The sequence below is a fragment of the Amphibalanus amphitrite genome, unplaced genomic scaffold (assembly GCF_019059575.1).
Source record: "Amphibalanus amphitrite isolate SeventyFive unplaced genomic scaffold, NRLGWU_Aamphi_draft 001009F_arrow, whole genome shotgun sequence".
Lineage (NCBI taxonomy): Eukaryota > Metazoa > Arthropoda > Thecostraca > Balanomorpha > Balanidae > Amphibalanus > Amphibalanus amphitrite.
In genome coordinates this window covers 107816-124945 of record NW_024882503.1, presented here as the reverse complement: position 1 = coordinate 124945, position 17130 = coordinate 107816, and the positions used below count along the sequence as shown (strand labels likewise).

Genomic DNA, 17130 nt, shown 5'->3' with positions numbered 1-17130 from the left:
ACGAGAGGTGACCTATGTGACTTGGCCTGACCCAAAGTGACCGGGGCTGACCCCTTTGACCCGTCTTGACCCCGTATCACCCAAGTTTCATCCAAAAACGCCCTCAGAACAGTTCTTTTTTTAATTCTCTTCACATTTCCGTCCATATCTATGCTTCTAGACGACACATCGACATGAATCAAACACCATTCGAAAGCAAATTGGCTGGTGCCGCAATTTTTCCTACCACGCAGCAAAGCAAGTGGCGCAGCCGCTTGTCTATACTACTATTTGAACAGGATCCGTCTGTTTGTTTGTCTGTCCGCCACGCCGTGTAGTGAGTGCAATTTAGCCGGCCTACAGGGCAGACGGTATATCGTAGGGGGTTGAAATTTGCACACCTTCTAGGTGACAGAGCGGGTCAGCGCCTTTTCTAGGTTTCGGCTTGCTGGGGTGCACGGTTCGCGCGTGGGGCGCGCTGGAAGAACGCCAATGAAATTTTGATCGGTTCTTATATCTTCATTGAGAGCCGGGGTCGACAAACTTTGTGGACTAAATGCATGCCGATCGGCGGCGAGTGCCTCGCATTGGCGGATGGGCAAGTTTTTAATTTTAATAAATAGTGGCGAGAGATGTGTAGATTTTCGTTGAATGGCAACAGTTTGTGATAGGAATTTACAAATGCACCGCGTTTGTCGCAATGCGTCACATTTGTCCCAAGGCTCCATCTTCGTCGCAAATCGCACAGTTTTGTCAAATATAGTCCGATATGGGTGCAATTTGGTGCCAAGATACATGCTCAATCGCCGGGGGAAAATGCGCCGCGTTTGTCGCAATGCGCCACATATGCCACAAAACGCCATTTCATATATACCCGTTTTTCGGGCTTAGCCTAACCAAATAAAACACCGTTTAATTTACCCTAACGAAACTTAAGCTAACATTTTTGATCGTTTAATTGCAAGTTAGCCTAAATCTGGCTTATGCTGATATGAAGGGAATATGAAGGAGCCGTTGAAACAGAGCCAGAAAACTTCGCCACGGTTATCATGCAACCAGCTGAACTTTCCGCAGATTGGGAGACACTGCTACGGAGTTGAAGAGGCTAGTCCACGGGCGTAATTCTTTTTTCCAATCAAAGGAAGGCGCTATACGGAGTATATCCCAGTGCGTCATTGTCAAGTGACTTACAACACCTTTATCCGGCCAGCTGTCTGCGAGGTGTAGTGGTTGGTTAGTGCACTCGCCCCGTGTTCAGAGGACCGAAGGTTCGAATCCCGCCGGCGGCTGAATTTTTTGGCGCGTTGTAGGTTTGTAGGCTGTAGGTTAGGTCAAGTTAGGTTCGGTTAGGTTGTTAGTTTTTGTTTGGTTTGGTTACAAAGAAGCATCTTCAGGTATAGTGCCTACCTTTGGTTGGAAAAAAGAAACACGCAGTCCATGGATGGCTCACGCCGCGCTACATTTATGAACAGGCATTAGTGACGCAGTTCTGAGTCCACGGGTCCGGCACTAACATCAAATTCGGTTGATACGTTCAGAGCATATTCCTGCAGGAATATTCAACGCGGACGGCAAATTTCCCGAAAATGGCCGTTCGGAGTCGTTCCCGGATGTAATAGGTGTTCTCTATGTGATGCCACAATGCGTGCGTGGTCCTCGGCATCAGTATTTCGGCTCGTGGGTCGTTCACATAAATCTGAGCGAATGAGGGTGGCTGGTCTCCGTTGGCTTCGAGTGGTTCAAGTCGGTCCCGCAGTCCGCACCACATGTATACGGCACGTACCCGCCGGTGCCAGCAGGCTGTGGCACCCGCCACGGCTCACGCGCAGACATCGACGACAGGGCCAGCGCCGAGTTCAGACTTCAGATGCCTGGAAAACTGACGGAAGGTACGCGCTTCCACACCGTCGCCAGCCCAAAGATGGCGCAGCACAGGTGGCGGGGCCGGCACGGGGTCAAGGAGGACCTCCCCCACCCCACCCACCCCACAGCAGAAGGCGGCACGTTCACCCAACCACCGTAAGGCCGCACGCGCTACGCCAGCCTGCAGCCGCTCCCCTAGCATCATAGCATTAGTTTGCACTACAACATACAGGGTGTAACGAAATTATCCGGACATCTATTTTTTCGCCATATCTGCTCGCACAGTTTCTTGTTTAATGTGGAAGCTGGAAAATTGGATGAATGCATATTATCACAGACGGTGTCTCGGTCCAAACTGTATTCGAGCCGGCCAGGTAGCCCCCGGGTCACAGAGGCAACGCCACCACGGTTCACATACGAGTGTCATGAGCGCATGTCACGAGCGCAAGTACGCGTGCACCGGCGCGGCGGCCGCCAGCTCAGCTCCATGACACTCCTCCACCCCGAATACTTGCACAGCATGGACAAACAAATAAATATGCACCTCACAGAACAAATAACAACTAAAACAAAACGCCTACTCATAGCTCGCCACGTATCGGTCTGGGGGCCGCAGGGTGGACCGGTCTCTCAGCCGGTACCGCGGCGCGCTGGGAGAGGGTGCGGAAGGCGGGACGGTGGTCACACCCGGCGCGGGCACCGCTCCGGTCAGCCCTGGCGGCGCCGGAACAGGCGGCCGGCCAGGAGCAGGCGCTCGATCAGGAGCCGGCAGCCGGTCGGGAGTGGAGGCCAGTTGTCCGGGAACGGGAGCATGCCGTGCAGATGCAGCGGCGCTCTCCGTGACCGGATCAGGAGCAGGTATCGGTGTCACTCTGGAACGGAGAGGATCGTTAGCGACATGCGGAACAGCTGAATATCGCTCACGAACCTGGTCGGCGTGCCGCACAATCACCCTTCCGTCATTTAGCTCCACAGTGATCTTAACCCTCTACGAACACTACACGACCGGGCGCTCACCGACAACGCTCCAATCCCTGCAATCTATCGACAGCAGGCACATACACAGGGTCACCCGGGTTCAGACATCGTTCACGGGCATTTCGATCACGGTACGTCTTTTGAGCCTCCTGCTGTCTCCGTATACGCTCCTGCCTATCTGGTAGCACACCATCTAAATGAGTGCGTGGCACACGACCCAGAAATAATTCGGCGGGCGTACATGAGGTCGTAGTATGCGGTGTTGTGCGGTACCTAAACAGAAATCGAGAGACCTTGGTCTCAATGGGCCCCGAGATCTGTTTGTACAGCCCGTTTTTGAAGCTTTGCACGCTTCTTTCGGCTAAGCCGTTTGATTTGGGTGATAGGCTGGGTGTCGTTAAGTGCCTGATTCCATTTACACTGCAAAACGTTTTGAATTGCTGTGATACAAAACACTGGGCGTAGTCTGTCACTAGCACTGTTGGCACTCCCCAGCACGCAAACGACGCTCGTAATTTTTCAATCGTGATCAGTGAGTCGGAGGAACGAGTTGGGTAGACGTCCATCCATTTGGAGTGGGCGTCGACTATCACCAGAAACATCTATCCGTTAGCCGAGCAATAGTCTACATGGACTCGCTGCCGGGTCGAGTCGGCCACTGCCAAGGATGCAGTGGAGCGTCAGGGGCCCTGCCCTTCAGTTCCTGACACTTCACACAACACTTCACGATATCACGAATGTCGTCATCGATTTTTGGCCACCAAACATACATTTTAGCCAACATTTTGGTTCTACACTCGCCAGCATGACCTTCATGTAATAACTTTAACATGGCACCCCGTCCCTGCGGCGGGACTCGTGACCCCCACAAAACACAGCCATCCTGCACACTCAGTTCACCTATACGGGACCTGTACGGCTGAAAATCAGGGCTGAGGGAAACACTATTGACATCCGGCCAGCCATCTCTGACATATCGATGTACCGCTGACAACACGGGATCCAGAGCGGTCCACCGCTGTATCTGGGACACATTCACTGGGGATGAGTCGATGAACTCAAGTAAATGGAGTCTCAGCCGGAATTGGAACGCTCGAACAAGCCTTCTCGCACGAAGGCAGCCTGCTAAGCGCGTCACAGTGGCCTTGCTTAGATCCTTGCCGGTACTCAAGGTGGTAATCGTAGGCCCCAAGCATCAGAGCCCAGCGGACCATCCTAGGTGACGCCATCACGGGCAAAGGTTTCTGCTCTCCTATGAGGCCTATGAGAGGCTTATGATCTGACTGTATAGTGAAAGTTCGCCCCGCTAGGTAATAGTGAAATTTCTTAACGCCGGTCACTACAGCTAATGCCTCTCTATCAGTCTGTGAGTATCTAGTTTCGGTGTCATTCAACGTGCGCGAATAGTAGGCCACAGGTCGCTCGCCCTGTGACGTCCGCTGACTCAACACACAGCCAATGCCGACCGGTCCCGCGTCACAGGCGAGAACCACCGGAAGGGCGGGATCAAAATGGGCTAGTACAGGAGGGCTAACTAGCATCTCTTTGGCTTTCCGAAAAGCAGACTTCTCTGCCTCAGCCCACTGCCAGGGCTGATCTGCCTTTAGAAGACGATAGAGCGGAGCCAAGACACTCGCCAGGTTCTCAAGGACTTTCCCATAGTAGTTGATTACTAGCCACTTACGCAGTTCCTTAGCATCCCGCGGTTTCGGGGCACGGACAACCGTGGCCGTTTTCTCGTCGGTGGTCTCCACACCACGGCTGCTTATCTTAAGCCCCAGATAGGTCACGCTGCTGACGCTGAAGCTACACTTGGCCTTGTTGAGCCTAAAACCCGCTTCCTCCAGCCGTCTAAGAACCTGCCGGAGGGCCTCGTCATGCGCAGCGGCATCGACACCCGCGACTACAATGTCGTCCAAGAAGACCCCAACGCCAGAGATACCAGCCAGGACAGTTTCCAGCGTCCGCTGGAACAGCGACACTGCACTCGAATAGGCGAAGGTCAACCGAAGGGGTCGAAGAAGACCCCCCGGGGTGTTTACCGTGAGATACTCGCAAGCCTTTTCATCTAGCGGAAGCTGATTATACGCGTTTTTCAAGTCGATCTTTGAAAATATGGTACATCCCGACAGTTTTGAGTACAGTTCCTCCACACGCGGCAAGGGATACTGCTCTGCCTTAGCAGCCCTGTTGACGGTCAAGCGGTAGTCCCCACACACCCGTATTGACTGACCCCCAGCCTTGGGGACATCCACCAAGGGAGCCACCCATTTGCTGTGCCGTACCTGTTCCCAGAGTCCGCCACGGATCTGGTCCTCCAGCTCGGCGTCCACAGCTTCCCTGAAGGCCAGCGGTACGGTGCGAGGCTTGAAGAAACGAGGCTGGACGTCCGGGTCTACGTCGATGCCGACTTCCCCGCCTCGATAGCAGCCCAACTCCTCCTTGAAACGTCAGCGAACTCGTCCAGGATGGGCTGCACACGGGTCTCCGCAGTCACTCAACAGATGGAGGGCCAGTCGAGCCTGATGTGTCCCAGCCAGTTCCTGCCGAACAGCCAGGGCCCGCCACCTTCGACTACGATGAGAGGTAGTCGCTGAGCCTGTCCGCCGTACTGAACGTTCACTGCAGCCTGCCCCATGACTGGCAGCTGCTCACCGCTGTAGGTCTTCAGCTTCACCGAACACGGTTCCAGCTTCGGCCCTCCACAGGGCCAGAGCTGCCGAAACCCGGCGTCAGAGCAGACCGACAGAGTCGCCCCGGTGTCCAGCTCCATCTCGACCTTCTGACCGTCGAGCGCTACCGGCACCATCAGCGGCGGTCGCCTGACACCGAGGCCGGTCCGGACGGTGAAAATGCTGTACACCTCCTCACCGGTCCCGGGACTAGAACTCCTCGGTTGCATAGTGCCGTCCTCTCTGCTACCCTCCTGCGCGTCCGACCCTTGTAACGCGTCGCCATCAGCCGAGACATGGCGGAGGTACTCGGACGTGACCCCTGAGGCCACAGCTGTAGCACACCTTATCGATGAACGGGCACTTGTCCGGCTGATGATACCTCAGGCACCTGAAACAGCTCGCCGCCGTGCTGTCACCTGGCCCGGGCGTCGTCCTGTCACGCTGAGAGCGCAGCCGACCACCAGCTCTGGAGTCCGCTGCGCCGCCACCGCCGTCCCTGTAGCCGGCAGGAGCGAGGGCAGCACCGGCACCCCTAGAACTGCTACGCAGCCGCAGCGGACCCCGGGCACCAGTCAGCCGATGAACGGAGGCTCCATCTGCTCGCTGCTCAGCACCGCCGCTGAGCTCAGCCGCACTCGCTGCCGCCGACTCGTGTGCCTGGGCCAGCTGCTCCGCCGACTGGAGCGTCAGCCCCGGCTCACTGAGAAGCAAGGTTGCAGCAACTCGTTCCGTATGCCACAGACCAAACGGTCACGCAGCATTTCATTAAGGACATTAGGTGCGAACGAACAGTCTTTAGCCAGCTTACCAAGCCGCGCTAGAAAATTAGCAACTGTCTCACCGTCATTCCTGGAGCACGAATGAAACCGGAATCTGGCCACTATTTCAGATTTATCCGGCTCGAAGTGACTTTGCAAAACGCTGACCAGCTGATCGTATGTTTTCTGCCTTACAGTGGCTGGAGCAATAAGATCTTCCAGCAGACCGAACGTTTTTGCGCCGATCGCACAAAGCAGCACGGCCCGCTTCTTTGCTTCTTGATCACTCCCGATATCTTGCGCCACAAAGTACTGATTTAACCGCCGCGTATAAGCACCGAAGCACTCAACGTCCGCATCGAACTCGGGCGCCCTGCCCGCCATCGCCGCGTATTCGAGCCGGCCAGGTAGCCCCCGGGTCACAGAGGCAACGCCACCACGGTTCACATACGAGTGCCCCCAGCACGGATGTCACGAGCGCAAGTACGCGTGCACCGGCGCGGCGGCCGCCAGCTCAGCTCCATGAGACATATCTCTGGTATCTGCTCTCAACTCAGCAGTGACCTGACCTTGCGAAATGACTCTTGCTCTGAGTAAGAGTCGAGTCGCCAAACGGTTTCATTTGAGAGTTTTCGTTCAAGGAAGTGGAGAGAAGGGAGTACAGTCTCTCGTTTCGAAGTAAGGCTAAGTGTTAGTGGCATGGTGGCATGAGCCAGGAGCTGGTCTGTCAGCAGCTGGACATCAGCAGCAGCCAGTAGCACATCTGCCTGAGGCGTAACAGACTGGGACTTGGTGGCAGACTCAGTCCGGCGTCGATCGCAAAAGGCGCCCTTTGCCAAGTGGTGAGAAGAGTTGTCAAGATAGCGACTGGGAAACGCAAACAGACTCGAATTCTTACCAAGGCAGATAATAAGAGGTCCCACATCATGATTCACCATTACCCGCCCTTTAGCTTGGTTTTGCTGCCCTTCAAACTGAAAAAGACAATGAAATTGACGGGACAACAACCAGTCCACCACCTTTGGACTCAGGCCAGGGCGTTTCCACTGGTCGAAGGAAGAGATGAATGAGGTGGCCTGGTCGGATGGGAAGCCGTTCGAGCTGCGATATCCGTTGAGCCGTCAAATTGACCATGTGTGGGCTGCCAGCAGCTCGAACGGCGTCGCCCGGCGTCAAACATCCGGCCAAAATCTAGACCTGAAGCATGTTCAGCTGCTGTGTAATATTCAAGCTGTTCATGACGCCACAGAAAACCACTATCAGTGATAAGTATTACCGGCGCAACATCCTGGCTAGCGATTGGTTAGAGCCACTCAACCAGGCTGCACAGGTGGGCTCAGTTTCTGAACGTGTACTGATGCCTGATTCAAGCCGCGCAGTTTTCATGCGGGGCGGCGCACCACCATGAGGTCCCTAGCAGAATGATAAGTGATGCCGAGAGGACCTATTTTTCTTTTCAGCTTCACTGGGGGGCCAGCGGCATCACTGCGGGGGGCTATGCCCCCCTAGCATCTCAGAGGAAGTCCTGGGGGCCAACCATGTGTTTTGCCCCCCCCCCCACACCCACTTTTTACTCGAGGCCCTCTCGTCTAGGACGTGGTCAACTTCCAGAATAAACAAACTCGGTAAAAATAAGTTCCACGAATCCCCACGCACAGAGTACAAGGGACCCTTGTTGATCCAAGGAGGCCCTCTATCCATACTCGTCAGCGGAGGCCCCTGGAACTGATGCCCTGAGATGCGCTAGTGGATCTGAGGAGGCCCCAATATCCACACTGGTCTGGGGAGGCCCCTGACACTGGCGGTCTGAGAGGCCCGTCTGGCGTCTATCCACACTAGTTAGAGGAGGTCCCTGAGACTGGTGGTCTGGGAGGCCCCTCCATCCACACTACTCAGAATTGGCCCCTGACATTGGTGGTCTGGGATCCCCCTACCCTCACTAGTCAGAAGAGGCCCCTCTATCCTCAATAGTCAGAAGAGGCCTCTGAGACTGATGGTCAGAGAGGTCCTAGTGAATCTGAGGAGGCCCCTCTATCCACACTGTCCTAGGGAGGCCCCGAGACTGATGGTCTGAGAGACCCTTTTATTTATACTAGCCACAGCTGCACAGGAGCCCCCTGAGATAAATGGTCTGAGAGACTCTTCTATTTATACTAACCTAAGGCGCCCCTGGGATTGATGGTCTAACAGGCCCTTATATTTATACTGGCCGGAAGAAGGCCAATGAGACTGATGGTCTGAGAGACCCTTCTATTCACACTGGCCAGAGGACTAGGCAATTGAGACTGGTGGTTTGAGAGGACCTACTATTCATAAAAGGCAGAGGAGGCCCATGAACTTAAGGGTCTGAGAGCCCCTCATATTCATACTAACCAAGAGACGACCCTGAAATTAATAATCTGCGAGGTTCTTCTATTCATACCAGCCAGAGAAAACCCCTGGGATTGATGATCTAAGAGGCCCTTCTATCTATAGTTGCCAAAGGAGGCCCCTGAGACTGACGGTGGCCAGAAATGGCCTTTGAGACTGATGGTCTGAGAGGCCCTTCTATTCAAACTAGGCATGGGAGGCCCCTGAGAATAATAGTCCGAAGTCTCAGATACCTCCTCTGACTAGTGTGGACTGTGGATAGACGGGCCTCTCAGACCCTCAGAGGCCGGTATCCCTCAGAGGCCGGTATGGGATATTAGAGCTCAGTGAGAGCTTGTGTGGTGCCTTCAGTGGCCTTGTGCAGCCGTTAGTGTTCTCTGGCGCCGGTGTGTCCTCACTCCTCAGTCACCGGTGTGGGGCATTTAGAGCTCAGAGATACTGGTGTGGGGGGCCCTCAGAGGTGTCGGTGTGGGTCCTTCAGATGCACCTATAGAGCCTTGAGAGTTGAGATGCACACGTGTGTGGGCCCCAGAGGCGCCGGTGTGGGGCCCTCAGAGCCACAGATAGGTATAGGGCCTTGAAGGAAATGGTTCATTTTCCTGAAATTTGTATTTTACTACAGCTTAATGATTTTCATGATCATAATTATCAGAAAATAAAATAAAACCTTTTTGTATGAAGGATTATTTTCCATATTTTAATCTAGGAAGAACTATATTCTATATAAAATTATGTTTATCGCGGAACCTTACAACGCGTTGACCAATCATATTGTGTAGTTCAAACATACCCATGCTGATTGGCTGACGATGAGGTGACTGCATTCCTCTGCAAGGCGCGCATTCCTCTGAAAGGCACTCTTTTTGGAATGAGAAATGGAATATCTTCGTCTAGGGTGATTGTTGAGCCGTAAAAGCCACAAAGAGCCAATCATCTTTGTGCTAGTCTCAGCTCAAGCTACAAAGTACAAAACTGCTATTCCAGTTACAAAAAAAAACATGTGAAAAGTGAACTATTTCCTATAAGAGACACTGGTAGGTATGACCTTCAAAGGCGCCGGTGTGTGGCGCTCATAAACACTGGTGTGGAGCCATTACAGGCGGGTGGAGCCGTTAGAGGCCTGAAGGGGCCCTTAGGTGCCTACAAGGAGCCTTCAGAAGCTGGTGTGGCACCCTTATGGAGATAAGCGTGCCTACTTAGCAGCCCTCGAGGTGCTCTCACGAGCTCTGTGGGGCCCTACCGAGCCGAAATATGGCCAGATTTTTTTTTTAACGGCCAGTTGCCGCCGCAGGGCTCTTAGGACTTTTATTCTCAGGGACCTCCTCTGCATAGTTTGAATAGAAGGTCCTCTCAGACCATCAGTCTCGAAGGCCTCTTCTGGCCACCATCAGTCTCAGGGGCCTCCTTTGGCAAGTAGGTACAGATAGAAGGGCCTCTCAGATCATTAACCCTCGCCCGCACATGGGGGGGATGGTTGCCGCCCCAGGTAGTTTTTTTCTGCTCTGCACTCAACATTTTTGGAGCTAGATGCCTGATTTTTCGTATAGCTGCTCCTCTATCCTTTCTCGATGTCCACTGAAAATGTCAAGTCTCTGTGATTTTGGGTTTCGGAGATATGACCTTGTTCATCAGGTCATGTCATGACCCAAATGACAAATACCCAATATCTTGCGTTGGCCATGGGTCTTGTGAGCTTTTGACACCTTGATTTCGGCCTTTTTTCCAGTCTTACCTCCCCTATCAGTGAACATGTTGTTCGACGATATACAGATGTCAAGGTTAGGGTCAAGGTCAACCTAGGTCATCTGGAAACATTGCGTTTTAGGAAGCGGAATTTACTTTTTGTGAAGTTTCTTTGACTGCATTTTTAGTAAAAGTTTCTCATTTCATGATCTCATGTAATATGGACACATAAACAATCGGTGCACACATCAGTATACACACAGACACACACAGACATACAAACACATATCATTGACATTGACCTAACTTGACCTGAGATGACCTCACCAGCAAAAACCTGGTCGGATAGTGTGACATAGAGGTTCTAGCTGGCTTGGCACCACAATACGGCATCGTCATCGGTATATGATCAGCAGCGCACTCGATATCCAACGGTGACCCAAAACAGTAACATTTTTTTAGTTTGACCTGACCTGGAAGGTCAATGACTGACCTGAGAAGGTAAAACTGGGCATCATTGGATTCGTCTTTTCCCAAAGAATCTTTTTAGTCTTTACCGCAAAGCTCTATCTGCAACAAGAACGAAATGGCGCGGGGGGGGGGGTGGCAACCCCCCATGTGCGTTCTAGGATGGGAAGATGGCATGTGCGGGCGAGGGTTAATCCCAGGGGCTTTCTCTGGCTAGTATGAATAGATCAGCCTCTCAGATAATTAATTTCAGGGTCTTCTCTTGGCTAGTATGCATAGGAATGGCTCTGATATCCTGAATTTCAGGGGCCTCCTCTACCTATTACGAATAGTAGGACCTCTCCAACCACCAGTCTCAGGTGCCTCCTCTGGCTAGTATAAATAGAAGGGCCTGTTAGACTATCAATCCCAGGGGCCTCCTCTGGTGAGTATAAACAGGAGAGCCTCTGAGACCAATAATCTCAGGGGGCTCCTGTGGTCAGTATAAATAAAAGGGCCCCTCAGACCATCAGTCTCGGGGGCCTCCCTAGAACAATGTGGAGAGGGGCCTCCCCAGATTCACTAGGACCTCTCTGACCATCAGTCTCAGAGGCCTCTTCTGACTATTGAGGATAGACGGACCTTCTCTGACTAGTGAGGGTAAATGGCCTCCCAGACCGCCAGTGTCAGGGGCCTATTCTGACTAATGTAAATTGAGAGGCCTCCCAGACCACCAGTCTCAGGGACATCCTCTGACTAGTGTGGATAGACGGGCCTCTCAGACCGCCAGTGTCAGGGGCCTTTCCAGACCAGTTTGGATATTGGGGCCTCCGGCCTCCTCAGATCCACTAGCGCCTCTCAGGCCATCAGTCTCAGGAGCCTCCGCTGACGAGTATGGATAGAGGGCCTCCTTGGATCGACAAGGGTCCCTTGGAGTCCGTGCGTGGAGATACGTGGAACTTATTTTTACTGAGTTTGTTTATTCTGGAAGGTTACAACGTCCTCTCAACTCGAGACGAGAGGGTCCCGAGTAAAAAGTGTATGGGGGCGGGGGGCGGCAAAACATATGGTTGCCCCCAGGGCCCCCTGGTTGGCCGCCGGGCCTGCGGGCTCGACCTTGACATCTCTAAATAGGACCTCGGGGAAGGGCAGGACACAGAGTCTGAGCCTTAAGGACAGGGCAGACACTGGCCATGAGGCTAAGATAAGACACATTAGGCACGTGAGGACTGGGTAGGTTGCAGGGTCCGAGGGCAAGGCAAGGCGCGGGTCTGAGGCTGTCATTACACAAGGCTGGAGAGTAGTGCAAGATTCAGGGCCTTAGAACACCTGATGAACACCACACCTGATGGCAGGGCAACACACACACACACAGGATCTTAGAGCAGGGCAAGAAACAGTACCTAAGGGCAGAGCAAGATATAAGGACACAGGTAGGGCACAAGGCCTGAATGTATGACAAGACAGGGTATAGGGCCTGAGGGCAAGACAAGGCTCAGGGCATGAGGGCAGAACAAAGCACAGGTTGTGAGGACAGGTAAGGGCATGAGGACGGGAAACGGCACGGGACCTGAGGACGGGGGACACCACAAGGCCTGATAGCAGGGCAGGGCACAGCGCCTGAGAGCAGTGGGACACGAGACCTTAGGGAAATGCAGTGTGCAAGGCTTGAGGGCAGAGTAGGACACAGGGCTGATGGCATGGGACAGCACAAGGCCTGATGACAGGGCAGAGCACAGCAGCTTAGTGCGAGGGCGGGGTCTGAGGGCAAGACAATGCACAAGGCTTAATGGCAGAATAGGACAGGGTCTGAGGGCAGGGCATGCACATGGGGCCTGGTAGCAAAACATGACAGGACAGGGCCTGAGGCAGGGCAAGGCATCACGCTTGAGGAAGGACGCTGGGCCGGGGCATGAGGGCATGGGAAGGCACAAGACCTGATGGCAGGACAGGGCACAGCACCTGAGGGCAAGGCAGGGCACGGGGTCTGATGGCAGGACAAGTGTACAAGGCTTGAGGGCAGAGAAGGGCACAGGGCCTCAAACTAGGGTAGGGCACGGGCGTAAAGATGGGAAGACAGCGCATACAACTTCAAGGCAGAGTACATACTCTTAAGGTATCGGATTTGAGGGCAGGACAGGGCGGGGCACAGGGCCTGAAGGAAGGGCAGGGCAAGGTACAAGATGTAAGGACAGGACACTGGGCAGGGCACATACCCTAGGGGTATAGTAGGGGAGGATATAACAAGGTGTACGTCTTCAGGATAGGGCAAGGCACAAGGAATGGAGAGGGCATGTTTGTGCTTAAGTACATAGTAAATCAGGGCACAAAGCAATCGAAAAGCAACATCTGTTACACAGTAAAAGACCGAGGCATGTTACTTATTTTTGCTAGCACTTTTCCGCTGACACCCTGTCATTCCAGTGTGGGACGCAGTGGTTCAAATTTCGCGAGGGCTACGTCCCAAAGGCAGGGGGCTGCGTCCCCAAATGGGACGCAGTCAGTTTGTTAAAATATACCCTGAGTGTTTGAGAGAAATTGAACGTCGCGCTTATTGGGAGGTCGGATAGACCCACCCATGACACTCAGTTAAGAAAAAAACTCGTAAAAGGTGGCCGATCGCGGCGAAACTTTTCGCATTCACGAGCTAATCAAAATTACACACATCATGACAATTATATGACCCCGAACCCCATGACCCTTGACCTATGGCGTGTTTCTAGAGACCATGGCATGGCAGAATCGCGATTCTGCGTGTTACCGCACATTATCGACGCGTTTTCAGACTATTTGTGTCTTTAAAAAAAAAACGCGCCAACTTGTGGGATGATTGTAATACCATGCCTTATGGTAGGTGTCAGGGTCGCATTAGGGTCAGGTGGTCAAGGTTACTGAGCTTAGATGACCTTGCTTCACCTTTTCAAGTTTCAACATATATTAGTGTCCTTTTTGCAGATGTCGAATTTAGGATCCATTTTCAGGAGAGGTTTTGGTGCCAAAAAATATGTTACGAAGCTTCCCATGTTACGAAGCTCCCTTTCAGTGGTGATTGACACCTACTTTGGCTACCTGGCATGACACCTAGGCTAGCTACTGGACACTGGTTGACCTGAGCTTACCTGACCAGACCTACCCCCAGCCCCAAATGCTGAAAGGGGATTCAGGTTCAGCGCAAAATTTTGAGCAAGATAGCACCCTCGCCCGCACATGCCATTTTCCCATCCTAGAACGCACATGGGGGGGGGGGGTTGCCACCCCCCCCCCCGCGCCATTTCGTTCCTGTTGGAGATAGAGCTTAGCGGTAAAGACCAAAAAGATTCTTTGGGAAGAGACGAATCCAATGATACCCAGTTTTAACTTCTCAGGTCAGTCATTGACCTTCCAGGTCAGGTCAAACTAAAAAATGTTGCTGTTTTGGGTCACCGTTGGATATCAAGTGCGCTGCTTATCATATACCGATGACGATGCTGTTTTCTGGTGCCAAGCCAGCTAGAACCTCCTTGTCACACTACCCGACCAGATTTTTGCTGCTGAGGTCATTTCAGGTCAAGTTAGATCAAGGTCAATTATATGTGTTTGTGTGTCTGTGTGTATTCTGATGTGTGCACCGATTTTTTTTTTGTCCATATTACATGAAATCATGATCTGAGAAGCTTTTACCAAAAATGCAGTCAAAAAAACTTCACAAAAAGTAAATTCAGCTTGCCTAAAACGCAATTATCTTAGATGACCTAGGTTGACCTTGACCCTGACCTTGACACCTGTACATCGTCGAACAACATGTTCCATGATAGGTGGGAGGTAAGACTGGCAAAAAAGCCGAAATCAAGGTGTCAAAAGCTCACAAGGCCCATAGCCAACGCAAGATGTTGAGAATTGTCCATTTGGGTCATGACATGACCTGAAAAACAAGGTCATATCTCCGAAACCAAGAATCACAGATCCTTGAAATTTTCAGTGGACATCAAGAAAGGATAGAGGAGCAGCTATACGAAAAGTCAGCCTTCTAGCTCTAAAAAAGTTGAGTGCAGAGCAGAAAGACTACCTGGGGGGGTGGCAACCACCCCCCCCCCCCCATGTGTGGGCGAGGGTTAAAATTGGGAGGTTTGTATTTCCTTTGTATTTCATTTTTGTAACCACCTGGTCGGGCAATGTGAAAGGGTTACAAATAAATATCAAAGCATGGATAAGATAGGCTACTATTTTTATTTTTCTTAGTTAAGAAAAGATCATTGTGTCAGGGCTATGACTAAAAATAAGTGGCCTAAATCCGATGAGAAAACAGGATTTGAGGGAACCCTAGGTTTGGCTCCTTGAGCCTCTGCCCCCCCCCCCCTCCAGTGAAAATCCCTTACAGGAGGCCCTGTAGCCCCCGGCCCCCCACTTCAAAAAGTAAGTGGGCACTTGCCCACCTGGCCCCTCCTGTTCCTACGCCTATGCAATTTTGTTAATAGCCAAACTATCAAAAACAAAACACAAACTAATGTTTGTGGAATCAATAGTTTGATTTTGACACCAGATTGCCTCCATAAAAAATCAATTTCCTGATTGCCTTTTAACATGCTTTGCATAAAAAACAGTCATTATTTTGGCTGTATTTTTGTGTGTGTGGTTAGCCTCATCATTTTTCTTTGCCACCTGCTAGCAGCACTGCCAATCAGTGTTTTACAAGAAGCATGCCAATTGGGGAATCTATGAGGCAGAAATAAAAACATTGATCGATCAATAAATGGATCTTGTACCTATGACCATATATGGGCATAAATGCAGCCCCGCTATGACGGGGTGCATTCAGTGTAACGGGACAATACTTGCGGTATTGAGTACACCCACTGAAGAGAAAAAGCTTCCATTTACCAAAGGAATGATAGTTAACGAGTAATACTTGACGAAAGTACGCACATTCACCCGAAAATGACGATATTTTTTGCAGGTTCTGGGCGTCCACTTTGGCAGACAATCAGCTGGCCATTCCATAAATGGATTGGCACTATGAAAAACGTTTAGAAATTTATTTTTAAAACAATAAATACAAAATAGTAACTATTGAATAATAATTAATTTTGCTATAATTGACAATATTGTAAACAAATTAATACAAATAATAACTATTTACCATCTCTTAATTACTCACTTTTTCTGGCACGCTTCTTTCGATCAGCAATTGCAGTCAAACGTTGGCTGGCCTTGAGTCACAACTTACTTCATTAGGACCGCCAGTTAATTGTGCGCTGAGTGAGTACAGGCCTTGTGTGAATCACAACTTGCTAATGTCTTATTTTTCACTTGAAAGCTAGGATGCACAAAATCACGTCCATTTTTTCGTTACATGGTCATGGCCCTGCCCACTCCAACCTTTCATTGGTCAATCAATATTTGGATTTGAGCCTCGTCCTTTACCCAACTGATGCACAACCTAACAGAACGGCTTCCAACAAAGTATGGTTAGTTTTACAATTGTAAGGATGCCCTGCTCCTTCAATTCAAAATGAAAAGTGATGTAACCATTAACAACACATGAGCCCAGTATCCACCATCTTCACACAACTATATAGCCGCCAAGATAAAGCAAAAACGGATACCGGTATGGACTCTTAGTCATGTCATGGCAGGCACAAGCTACCTACAGGCAATTTTTGCAAGAAGGTAGGTGTTAAAACAAAACAAAACAAGGAGACAAGTGACAACAATATGGGTGGGTGGAGTTCTTCTGGCTGTTTACTTAACCTGATCTATCATATATTAGGGAGAACAATATTTAGCTTACCTGTTGTAGGCACACAACGACCACCATCCTTGAAACTGGGACGCCGGTGAAAACAGGGCGCCGGAGGGCATATTAGTCACGTGACATTTGGAGCTTCTCCCCCCTCCGTGGGCCGCATATTTACGTCTGGACAACGAGTTGCGGGGAAAAGTGCTGATTTTGTTGCAGTTTTAGGAGCCGGTGATTAGGCTGGATTTTTGGGTTACTTTTTCGTTCCGATTCATGTATTTCATAGTGTTTGGTTTTTGAATATTTTAGTTCTTTCAGATAAATATTACTTGCCTTACAACTTTTGTAAAAACGTTTCATTTTTTTATAAGCCGACCGTCAGAGTCCTAAAAATACATCAGCACTACAATCATTGTAAACAAACAAATGGAGCACCACTTGGATCTGTTCCAAGGCGCTTTTTAAGTTTATCTGGCGGTTTCCGTACTCTTGTACGTCGTTTTGTTGGATGTTTTGAATCCCTTAAGATTGACTTATATCATATTTAAGAAGCATGTGACTGAAAACAATCCGAAGTATCCAGGAGGCTGACAGAGGTCCTGACTCCTGAGCAATATCAATATCAAGTTGAACTTGAAGTTATGAAATTTTGGTTGATAAA

At 51.0% G+C, this 17130-nt stretch overlaps 1 long non-coding RNA gene across 2 annotated transcripts; it reads right to left on the bottom strand.

Moving 5' to 3' along the window:
- Positions 1-2185: 2185 nt before the first annotated feature.
- LOC122369133 lies at positions 2186-16558 on the bottom strand. 2 transcript variants are annotated; one of them, XR_006254357.1, is made up of 2 exons: positions 16521-16558; positions 2186-2714 (listed from the first exon to the last, which is right to left on the bottom strand). It is a non-coding gene; the product is annotated as an uncharacterized LOC122369133 (long non-coding RNA). The 2 variants fall into 2 exon arrangements; XR_006254356.1 differs by lacking the exon at positions 16521-16558 and adding an exon at positions 5106-6772.
- Positions 16559-17130: the final 572 nt, after the last annotated feature.